This window comes from Gymnogyps californianus, chromosome 1 (genome assembly GCF_018139145.2).
Source record: "Gymnogyps californianus isolate 813 chromosome 1, ASM1813914v2, whole genome shotgun sequence".
Classification (NCBI taxonomy): Eukaryota; Metazoa; Chordata; class Aves; order Accipitriformes; family Cathartidae; genus Gymnogyps; species Gymnogyps californianus.
The window spans coordinates 159,862,184-159,874,711 of record NC_059471.1 but is presented as its reverse complement, the minus strand read 5'-3'; positions in this window follow the sequence as shown (position 1 = coordinate 159,874,711).

Genomic DNA, 12,528 nt, shown 5'->3' with positions numbered 1-12,528 from the left:
TTGCCAATATATTTTGGGAAAAAGGACTCTGTCTGGAGTCAAATTGAATGCCTGGTCCTTTGGGATGAGAAGTGGCAGTCAAGTAATGGCAGATGAGTTAAAAATAAAGGGTGATCTAGAGGGAGAGATGGGGTGAGGAGGAGCTTGATGTTGGAGGAGTTCTCCAGCTTCCCTTTCTCACCTTCCTGAACATGACAAGCTCTGCTTGATCCACAGGGCCAGCGCTCCAACTCTTATTAGTTCCTTCTGCTGCAGCATCTTCCCAGACCCTGGCACCTAGTTGCTGCTTTGGTGTGCCACGCTCCACTCCCCTGCTGCATGCTGCTCTCTGTAAAACCAAGTTTGCAAAGACTCCGGGAGCTTCATATCCCCTCCAGCCTCAAACTAAGTATCATGCAAGCTCTCCTCCCGCTGAGATTTCATCATATCTGGTGTGCTGGCAAGTTACTTTTCTTTCCTTCTACTGGTGTGTTCTCTGCCTCAGCTGGGATATGGGCTCACTTTGGTATGGGATCCGCGTGGCTTAAAATTGCTTCTTTGTCCATGTCAGCAATTCACAAGTCATTGTATGTTTATTTTGGCCTGATGAACCTCAAATATGCTTGGGATTTAAAGGAAACATTTTAGTCATTTGAAATACTGACTAAAAGCATCCCTATAAAACCCAAAAACATTCAAAACTAGATGAGCCAAAGCAAAACTGTCCAACAGAAAGGATATGAAATTACTGCTGAGCATTCGCATTAAAATCATGAACACCAGGAAATGCAATGCTTAGGCTGAAACAATGTTTTCAAGCAGCAGCCAGACCTGGGGAGAGCGGGAGAATATGCCAGCTCGTGATTGACTTCTATGAAGATGTAAAAGCACAAAGACAACAGCTGCTCATATCTAAACACAAATTAGCTGCAGCAGTGCTGAAAAGAGTAGCATGGAGAAAAGTGCTCCTAACCTTCCTTCTCAGCTCCACCTTTCCTTCCATTTCTTCCTTCTCACATGAAGAACTTTCCACGCTTATACCTACATGCTGTGGAGGATGCAATGAACATGCCACATGACATGTCACACTCCACTTCTTAAACAGCAGGCATGCATGTTCATGTACATCATGTCTAAATGTTAAATTTCCCTACCTCATCTAGGGCCACAGCATTTGTGAATTTTGCTGTGGCTTGGCTTCTTTGTCTGACCAGACTTAGAAAACTCAAAGCGTACTCCTGAATCAGAAGAAAGGTGGATCCAGAGGCCACACTGACACAGACAGAGATGCCATTTCTAGGAAGGCTGTAACCTCATGCTGCCCAGAATTTTGGGTGCCTTCTGGAAAGTCTCATTTTTCTAGAAATACTTCATTACAAGTTTCAGCATTTTTTAATAACTACTAGGAGACAATATGTATTTCAGTCACTCCTTTCCATTGTACTAACAGTGAGACATCTGTAGGTGTTGCTGGATCATACTGCATTTTTAGGATGACTAGCTCTACTGTACAGATGATACATTCTTTTAAAGCTTATAGCTCATATGGATAAATGATTCACCTGATAAATGAAGTGATGAACTTCAGTCGTTTTGCAAAAAGTAGTCCTTTTTCTAGAGCTGTACTTGTTATTCATTAATAGTGGATGAACAGCACCAACATATTTGTGTCTAAATGGTTCATCTCAAAGGAGTGTGTGCGCAACATTGGCTGACCATGGTCAGCAGTACTGAGCAAGAAACATACTGAGGGCAGTGTGATGTTTCAGTCTCCCTGTCAAATTGTCTGGAGCAACACCCAGCTCCATTTTATCTGTTTAAGGCTGGGTCTCAGGTTTTGTGATATTTCCAAATTGGTGGCCATGACAGCTGATTCAGAGTATTCACCAAATATGTTGAACTCTTTGGGACAGAGACTCTCACTGTTTTTCTGCAGAACTTAGCACAAAGATAGAGAACTTGAGGCTCTGCACCTACCGTTTGCAACGGGGGAAAAGATTGTATAAAGCTGAGTGGTCTTCTGACTCCCCCTGCACCTGCTCAGTGAGTGGGAAACAGGCTTTTAAAGTGGCAGAAAGCGAAGAGAAAGCATATCATCCTCTGGATTTTAAGACAGGTTATCTTTAGAGAGTGATAGAGAATTTTTACTCTCTGTTTAAAAAATCTTTTTTTTTTTCTATGTGAGCAAGAAACAAGGGGTTAAGTGAAGAAAGAGAGATTCACATCCTAGACTACCCAAAGCCTCCACTTCTTTTAGAGGACTTCAGGTCCCTGTCCAGCTTGGTTCGCCAGAATGTTGAAGCTGTGTTACACCCCAGATGAATGCCCAACTAATGGGATTATTGGGCTGCTCTGTGTTTCGATAGTCTCACTGACCTGATGAATACAGCTTTAATCCTGGATTTAAGTCTTTCCAGAAGGAAGTTTTGTCAAAAGCAATACATTTCCTCAAAGTTTAAGTTCCACAAATCAGTATTTGCAAGCAAGAAGCAACAAAATATTTTGTTGGGTGGCTGTTGGAACCAAAAGGTAATCTTCCACACTAACATTCAGAAAACATTTGATATTTCTGTGAATAAGGTAGTAAAAATATCAAGTACTTGAATAGGAGGATCCTGTGAATAACAAGAGAGAATTTGCATATTTGTTTAGGGCTATCTTTGCAGCCTCTCTTGGTATAACTCAATCAGCTCAAATCACCTCTCTAAAGAATGCCTTGTCTGTCAACCACATCAGAGAAGCGGTTAGATAATTTTGCAGGCTGTGCTATTGAACTGAGCTTTACATTGATATTAGAAAGGAAAAAAACAAAAAGAAAAAAAGCACAAAGAAATTAAAGCGGGAGGTAGGGTTGGCAAAAACATCTGCGCACATGGAACCAAAAGGACTGCAAGGCAATGGTGTGTACTGCAAAGAGACACTGGTAGTGTGGCACGCAGTGGGTTAAAACTAATAAATAAGAAAGGGCACATGGCAAAAGGCGCTACACGCAGAAATGAAATTCAGTTCTTTTCTGCATGTCTGCAGGACACAAGTCAGGGGTGTACATGGGGTACACATGCTGAACTCCGAGGTTATGCACAGCAGTCCAGTAGCATATTTGCTCTGCTGCCTGCTGGTCTGGATCACAACCTGATGATGTGAGTTTCCAGCCCTAACATCGTCCATGCATTTGCCATGGTTTATATGCCTGATATTTCTTTCCAATAATAACTTCCCTTTAGGCACGGTTATTAAGACCTCCGTCACTGTGAAATAGCTTGTGTTCAGTGAGGCAGTCTTTTAATGGGATGTGATGCTGTATAGCAGAGTTTCATCTACTACATTCAAGAAGGTAAATGACAGATTGTTTACTCCCCTAATCCATCTAATTATGGCAGCTTACAGAAAATTGGAGAAAAAGAATTTGTGCCGTAGGTGATGCTGAGAGAGATCTGAGAGCATGTTGATTTAAAAGGCCATAAAGGCATTGTCTAAAATATATACAGAGTAGCTTGTTGATCTCACTATAAGAGACAGCACTGATAATTCAATGCCCCCTGGGAGATGGCCTGTTACCAGATACTGTAAAAATTTCTAGCCTCTTTTGTCTTCCTTTGAAGGTTGGGAAGCTCAAGAGGGAAGCTATAGAGCTGTCTTTATAAAGCTATATCCAAGTATGGAAGGGAGAAGGTGTGGAAGGGGAGTTACTGCAATAAAAGCAGAGTCGCAGGGCTGGGGCATGCCTGGGGAGCAGCACAGAGGACGTGGCTCCCACCTGCTGCCACGTGAGCCTCTCCCATGCCCCTGCCCTGGCAGCAGCACCGCAGTAGTACAGCACGCACGTGGGGGAGCATGGCCTTTGATGCCCCACCGACACCTCCTGGTCACACTGCACTTCACAGAGCAGAGGGAGGAGGACTGGTGCTTCTTCCCTCGCTGATAGCTACTGTGAGCGAAGAGAATGAGTTATTCTGGGAGCTCTGGTGCAAGTAAAGCATCATGTCTGTAAGGATATCTTTCCTTGGCCGCTGACTTTGGTGTTTAAGGAGGTACAAAGTCTGCCTGAAGCTCTTTGCCAGGTGTCTCATGAAGACTCGTCTCCATGTGGATTGCCTGGGGTTTCAGCTCACAGGACACAAAAGGGTCTCTGCCTCAGACTTTGAGGGAGATGCCCTTGTGTACAGAGCAACCTATTTCAGTGAAACTGGTTGGCACCTCCATCAGACGGTTAAAATTCAGCACTGTATTCAAAATCTATTGGGGAGTGGAAGAGGAGAGGATACTTACACAAAGCATGGCCATGTAAACTTCTAATAGGGAACCAGACAAAATGCAGTCTCGTTTTAGTTTGCTACGTAAACTGTTGAAGTTTAGGACATGCATCATTTTTCTAGAATGCTGTCTCTTCTGCAGCCTTATTGCTTTCTATACTACTACAATTAGCAAATTTGCTAATTTGTGGGTTTATTTTCTTACTGTTGTTGCTTTTTGCATCTCTCAACATTTTAAAAATGCTTCTTTCTTCTCCCCACCCCCTCCCACTGCCCCCACTTGCCATTATTAAGTGAGGTCAGGTGCTTTTAGAACTAATTGCATCTCATTATCTACAAAATAATTAATATTTCTAATAGAAGCTGCCTGTGTTGGTTTTCACTGGGGTGCAGGAGAGCAACAAGGTAAAGAGTTTGACAATTAAAGCTTCATTATTATGTTCTCCCCTTTACATTCTCTGTTTAATAAATCCTTCACTGCAGAAATGGATAGACCAGAGCTCATTTGAGATGAACATTGTGAAGAGCTCAAGATTAGTTTTTCATCTGTTTTGCACTCTTGACAAGGCAGAGGGGGAAGAAGGTTAATTTGAAAAATTAGGGAAAGTAGTAGTATAGAAAAGATTCTTTCTTCTTGCAACCTGCTTGCCAGATGGCCTGCCAGACACAGATACCAGGCTGAGAGAGAGAATTGTTATATCTTCTTGTAAATCAGAACTAAAAAATATGTAGTCTGTGGAGTGTGTGTGTAAGAGATGCCATTTTGGTTACCAGGGATTGAAACAAGGGCTTCCAGAAATACAAGCAGGACGGGTTCCAGCATGCATTGCCATGACATGTGGCTCTCAAATCCTAAAAAGAAAACTCCTGCTAAGTCTGTAGCAAGTGGAAGGTGCAGATATTGTCTCTCCTATTCTGAGTTTGCAAGAGACCAACATGTCATTGCATAGCTTGCAAGGCAGCTGTAATGGTTTCCCTGTGCTTGTGAAGACGGATGGGGTGCAGGAAAGTTTTGCTTTTAGGCAGAGCTATTAACTGGGTTAGGAAATTGTGCGTATCAGTGAAGCTGTAGTAGTTTACACCAGGATGCAAAACACCTTTAAGTTCATGCCTGAGCTTAACTACACTTGCAGACATGATGGCCTTTCTTCCCCTACCCTTCCCCCCAGTCAGTTAAAGGTGCTTCGGTGCTCTGCAAAGCCCCAGTTCAGGAGAAACTCACCCTGCAGACAGTAAACCCTATGTTCCCTGTCTTGGTGACGCTTTGTACTCCCCTTTGACCTGAAGGCTTTGTCACTTCAGCCATAAACTGTGAAGTTAGCAATTGCATGAGGAAGTAGGGACAGAGAGGAAATAAAGAGACTCACTGAAGTTCAGCTTTACAAAGGGATTTAGATGCCTAGTGGTATTGGTAGGCTGTGTGATTATGGCCCTTGGAATCCCAACTTCCAAATAAATCTCCATGCCTAGTCTTTGGAAAAGGCAGGTCCCACTGAAGAGAGGTTTAAGGGGCTTAAACGGAAGTGCTGAGCAGGAAATCGTCAGCCTAGAGAACACATCAGCCAAGGGTGTTGCATGAAATTCAGTCTGTCTGCAAGTGTTTTAGGGAGTTGTGGTCTAACTCTCATTCTAGGATGGTAAACATGGGGAGTATGAAAATGGAGACACTTATAAGAAAAAGAGCATTTTTTTTTCCCTGCTACCTATAGAAAAAACAACATGAAGGGAAGCAAAACTGACAGCTCACTTGGAGGTTAACGGGAAGGTGAGAGGCGAGCAAATGTGTTGATGGAAGAGCCCACTGTCCCCTATAAATCCCAGCTGCTCACCATCTTCTTTCCCTCTAGTTCCTGAGCAGTAAAAGTAAACACAGTAAAAATCAGCAGCTGGGACTTTTTTGCAAGGCAACAGCACCAAGCAGAATTCCTCCCTCCGTATTTTATAATTTATCTGAAGACTACAGACATCTGTTCGGATGGCCAAGGGGAAAAAAAGCATGAGGGATTTGGGCTAAATTCAGCACCACTTAGGAAAGATGCACCTGGCCTGCCATTTGTTACGTTCTCTCCTCTCTGCTTTATGATTTATATTTTATAAATCCTTTCCATTGTGGCTCCCCCCACTTCACTCCTGTTCCAGTCTGATCAGATTGTAAAGGTTCAAAGTGTACTCCTGTTACTTTAATTAAAGTCATTTCCCTCTGCCCTTCCTGTTAGAACAGATGTATTGGAAATCCCCAGGCACCTCCTCCCTGGGCAAAATTGGACACTAAAACGTAAAACCGCATTAAGACAAATTCCCTGTGCTAATTGCTTTTCTCTATGCAGCAGGGATATGCAGGAGAGACAGTGTTTCTCCATGCTAGCAGGTCTGTTTTATCCTCTGTAATGAGTTTACGGTGGCTACCTGAATTTCTTCTCACACCATCTTGCCACTTGCCAAAAAAGCTCAAGGTAATAGAAGCTACAAGACATATCTGGCATGATTTGGTACCTTTACTGCTGCTCGCATCCCTATCCTGGGGATCCCGTGTCACTGGCTGGTTTCTGAATTTACCATTCCATTTTCAGTGGAGAATTGTGCCTGGCACATGGAGGTTATTTAGGCACCCTTATCCCTCAACTAGGTTTAAGGCTGAGAGTAGGAGAATATAGCCCGAGGTAAAACCAGCATTGCAGTATTAAGTCATGAGATGAGGCAGGAAAATACATTTCTATGATTATGCTCAACAGAAAAGTGCCAGCTCTTGCATTTTGGCCAGTTCATGAGGTAGCTAATTAGCTTATATGAGTTTGTCCTGGAGAGTGTTTAGAGCTATATCTTTCCTGCTACTGGACTTAGCTGTCCCCTTAGCTTCCCCCTCTTTCTCAACCTTGCTCATTGGAGATTTATTCTCCATATGTTGTTTATAATGCCACGTTCAGGCTTGATGCTAATTTCCCTCTCTTGCAGCTTCTTTAAAACACTGCAGATATTATACTGTATGCGCCTTTCCTGTCTGCTCTAAAAGGATAGCCCTTACAAGAGAAAAAATCCAACATCTCTACAGAGGGACATTTCATCCTGGCTAGAACATGTCAAAAGGCCTAAGCACAAACACTGACCAACCCAGGCAGCAAAACAGCTGTATAGCCAGCAAAGATTACTTTAGCCAGTCAACGCATCATTGGCAGGCTGTGGAAGACAGCAAAGAGCTGTGTGGCATGGAGTATAAAGTTCTGCTGGTTTTGAGGGAGTAAAGCCTAGTTATGTGCAGAGGTTAAAAGGGAAGTACAGGATCAAGGATTTTGTCCTTGCATGAAGATATATTGTGTATACTGTGTCTACACCGGCCTGTCCTGGAGCCCTGGCTGTGCTCCCCAGGTGACATTCCCAACCTGTGCACTCTCAGTAACTCTGTAGGCATGCCAGACTGTATGTTAGCAAAACCTCAAAAATGCCCAATCCCAGCAGCAGTCTCCAGCAAATGCTGTGCTTTATGTGGGAGTAGAGCTGCTCTTGGTTCACAGCCAACTACCACTCCAGAAAGGTACATCCTTTTTAGCATTATTGGATCCCAGAGTCAAACTGCTCCTTAGCCCTCCACCTCATCAGAAATGCAGAGCAGTGTAACTCTGTCGCCTCCCCCAGAAGCCTATGCAGATTTACAGTAAAAAGAGGGACAACAGCATTAACAAAGACCTTTCTCCCTTCTCTGCACATTCTTTTCTAGAGACAGTTTTTATCTCTAATTTTACATGGCACGCTGGGACTTACCATCTGTTTCAGAGAGCCCTCAGATGAGCGAAAAACAGGCCATGTCTTATAGCAGATGAGGAAATCTTTGAGCACCACACAGACTTCTGACAGAGCAAGGTTTTGGAGAACATTTTAATTTAACATTATAAACAGTTCTGTCCCTCCCTGAGTGCTTCCCACAGAACAGGCAAGTTTTGCACTGTCAATTCCCAGTCCCAGCTCCTGCTTCCCAAAGGACAACAGGAGAAGTCTGTCGTTCTTGGGAAAACTCCCATTTCCCTCTCCTTCCTGGCTTTTCTGATGGAAATATTCATTACACACCAGTTTCCTACCCATCTCCGTGCTGCATTCAGACAGTCATTGACACCTAGATTCCCAGCCTTCCCATGACACCTTCAGTCAATGTGCCATTCCTCAAAGGTCCTAAAAATTTCAAGATTGCATCTAAGTCCTTTTAAAGTCTTCCTGTTTTCTTATTAAAGGGAGATCAGACTGCACTGATCTGTGGTCCCTAAGCCAAAGTCAGCACACCCAGCATTCAGTCTGTACATTTGGAAATTTAAGAAAATTCAGACTCTCCATCAAGCTTATATATTTCATATTTAAAACATCTGGGATTGTAAGCAAGCATCCAGGACAGCACACAAAGCAATCATTTTTAATTAATACTTATAAATCAATAATATTATTCAAATGTTGAAATCCAATAACCTGAAGATAACTGCTATACTAGTGCATAAATATAATGAAAAATCTAGTCATACATGGTACAAGAAAATGAACTCAATGGGAAAAGGTAGCGAACAGGCAAGGGTAGTGACCACCCAATGGATAGACATTATACAGGATTCCAACAACAAGCACAAAACATGCCTTCTAAAAGAACACAAAGACAGAAAACAAGAAGGAATGCACTTAGGTATGCATTTTTAATTAGAAATCCCTTAGGCTAAAATTGGTAAACATTTCACTGCTGCCAAAAATTTCATAACTATTCCGTGCTACACCAGTGACTCAAGGTCAATAACATCAGGCCACAAAACCTCATTGTTGGACATGTGTAGGTCCCTGTGTGCTATTTTTAAATCTGGAAAATATCTGCAAGTAAATTTTAATTTTCTGTTCAAGCCAATTGTCATTCTAGAACAAGGGGAACACATTAAAAAGTGTGTGTTTAACAGAGAAGGGAATACAGATGGGGGCATGTTCTGGAGCAAGCACTGTTGACAGATTTACAGGATAACTGATGAGGTTTTGGAAAGCAGGTTGCACAGGATACAAAGGACACCTTGTGCCTGTGAGGGTTATGAGCACTGATGCATATGCTGACAAGGTTTGCACAGCTTGCTTGTGTGTACATTTGCCTTTGCACACTATACTGGAGGTGAGAAGAGCCTGAGCTGGCATGAAGACATGCAGCTTAAACATGACACAAAAGAGAGTTAGTGATCATATATTTGCTGGAGGATGCTACAAGCTTTGGGCATTTCTGGGGCTTTACAAGCTAATTTAATTGCTAATTCTTATGAGTTTGCTTCTTGCATTTTTTTCTTTGGTTTTGTTTCATGCTTGGTCAGAGAGGGATACTTTTTTTAAAAAGTAAAAACCAAACATAATAAATTGGAGCTCTCTGAGTCATGAAGGTATCTGGGGGCTGTATTTGATGACAAGGAAAGTCCTAGTGGGAAGAGGAAGAAAAGATTCAATTGCACAAGTGTGTGGATATGCAGGGCAGTCACAGTTTTGGTTCTTTTTTTTTTTTTTTTTTTTTAAGAGATTTGCCACCTCCTTGAGAAACATTTTGTGCCAAGAGAAGGACTGTGTGCCTTATTGGCTTTACCTGCCTGGCATTGTATAGGTAAAGATCATATGGAATCATTGAAAACTGTGCTTTCTATTTTAATGCAAATACCACAAGAGTGAATGATGCTTCTGAAAAGCCCAGCTCCTGGGGCTGAGAGAATATCTGCCTTGACGAAGACAAAACTGACTACTTCTATCAACACCAGAATGAAAAATGCCAGATTTCTTACAAGCCTTTAAGAGCTTGCCATGTTTATCTAGAGACAGTAACAAGAGAGACTTCACTAAAGAAAAAGAGACCCACTTAGTTCTTTGTTCCTTTGAGGATAATGATTTACAGTTAGGCTTTTTTTTTCACCAGAGTATCCACATCAACTGAACTGTAATAAAAGAGGACAGGACACTTACAGCTCTTGGGACTCTCAAGATTTTGCAGCTGTTTTGGGGATACAGATTAGATGGTGCTCCTAAAGCCCGTAGGTGATTTTTGGAAAACACAGTCTTTATCCTTTCATGATTAGTGTGCATGCAAAGCTCTCCTTCTGGAATTCAGATGGTCCATACTTATTTTTTGACAAATGAGTAGGGAAAAGAGAAAGTTAACTGTGCCTCAAAAGTGAAAATCTTGTTGCTTCTTATCATACTTTGACTGCACATTCTTTGAGGCAGGGGACCATCCTTTTCTGGCGTGTTTATACAACATGATCACCCCATTACTCTTCTATGTCAAGTGCTACTGGTTATGCAAGCAGTAAGCATAAGAATGGAAATCAAGGTCCTAATGGAAGTCAGTCCATTAGAAAACCATTTCTGTCCCAGCTAGAGAAAGAGATCTCTCTAGGTTGGCTCTCACTGAAGACATAGAAATTTGGTTGTGATTTTCCAGGTACTGTAACACAGTGTTACTTCTCAGAGTTTCACCAGAGGCAATTATAGATCAACTAGTGAAACTAGGCTACCTTTTCATCCATTCATCAAAATGTCAGATTGTCCCATGCAGAGGCAGGAAAACCTATAAATATTGCAGCTAGATGGGCTACTCTGTTAGAAATATTATATGTGGTTCTCTTGTCCAAGTCAGGAGTTACCTTACAAACAGCAGCAGACTTACATTTGCATGAACATGGGATAAAGAAGAGGAGAAAACAGCCTAATAGTTATTAAAAAGATATCCACTTCTTGGCTATAGAATTAATCAAGTATCTATTGCTTATTGTATTGGGAAGGACAAAGTATAAGAAATGTCCTCTTAAATGGTTTAACTTAGGCTGTGGGCTTGCAGTTGTTTGCCTGGTAGCTCAATTTGTATGGTGTGACTCTCTCTGGTCTTGGAATTGATGGTTAAATCATTTTAAAGCATATTAAATTGGGATGGCCACATTTCTTTAAGGTGTTTTCTTGTTGTCTGAGAAATATCTACACTGAACTTACAGATATTCTTGACCTTCACCAATATCTTCAGTCTTGGAAGATAATGGAGTACTCACGAACAAATGTGTGAGTTGGCTCTACAAATCATGGTGCATTGGATTTACGTGGTACTCTTAGTCATTTTCATTACTTTAAAGTTGATGCCTAATCAGCTCTGATACATACTCGTTGAAACAAAGAATGCTTATCCCAGTGCATTTTATTAGACCCATGGGACCTCATTTGGTCTTTGACTTTTCCCCAGCTCTCCAGGCCAGAAGGGTTTTTATCAGAAAGTCAACAAGAAACTTTTGTAAGAAACCAAAGTTTGGGGGTCTTGCAGAAAGCCTGTGGGCACATGTGGTTTGCACGGTTGTAGGGGGAGCTGAAGGAACTAGCTGATATTGCATGAGGAGCAGAGGGAATCTCATCTGTTTCTCTTGGATTTTCTTAGCAGAGAGGAAGTTGGACAGAAAGGAGCCACTTGGATTGTTTTATCTATGCTGCATCCATTACTGGCAACCAGGCCATAATTCCTTTTTGTAGACTGAATGATCAAGTACCAACTTTGTTAAGCGTTGATTTTTTTTTCCTTTCCCCCATCACACTGTTGACTAGTGACCATCCTCTAAATCTGGTTGGTCTTGTATTGACATCCTTTAGATTAGGCAGACAGTAGTCTCCCTTCCTACAATGTTTATCCACATGATGTATTGCTAGGCAGCCATCACATTCTCTATTTGCCCTAAATAAGAGCTAAATAAGCCAAGCTTGATTCCTGTCTTATCCAGGGAAAGGCTTCAGTGTTCCCCTTGTGTTTTAGCAATCTGTTTCTGTGCCTATTCTAATTTAAATTAATCCATCCTCATCATGGCTAACCAGAACTGGACACTCTGCCAAGCTATAGTCCTTGGTATTAACCTTGCCTCAATACATCTTGAGATCACAGCTCTCGTGATCTGGTGGGACATAGACAGCCTGTATTTGTCAGTCATTCGCAAGACTTCCCTCATTTTGAACTGTTGACTTTGGTGTGTGACTTTATATCTTGCACTATTGTTCTTGGTGATTTCAACTTTAACAGGTTCTCTTTTATCCATGCTCTCCTCTTTATTCTTTAAGTTTATTGCATGCAATGCTTCCCCACCTTTCCTTTTATATGTATCTGTCCTACACAAAATATGTCCCTCAGGACAAGCAGCAAAGGGGAGCTATTAGGGTGGAGATAAGAAAATCAAGAGAAAGACCCTCTGGGCCCCTTAAGAATCACAGAAGATCTATATCCTCCCCTGGAAGACAAATCAGAGCCAATTTGTTGGCTTTTGCTAACTCTCATTTGTTTCAA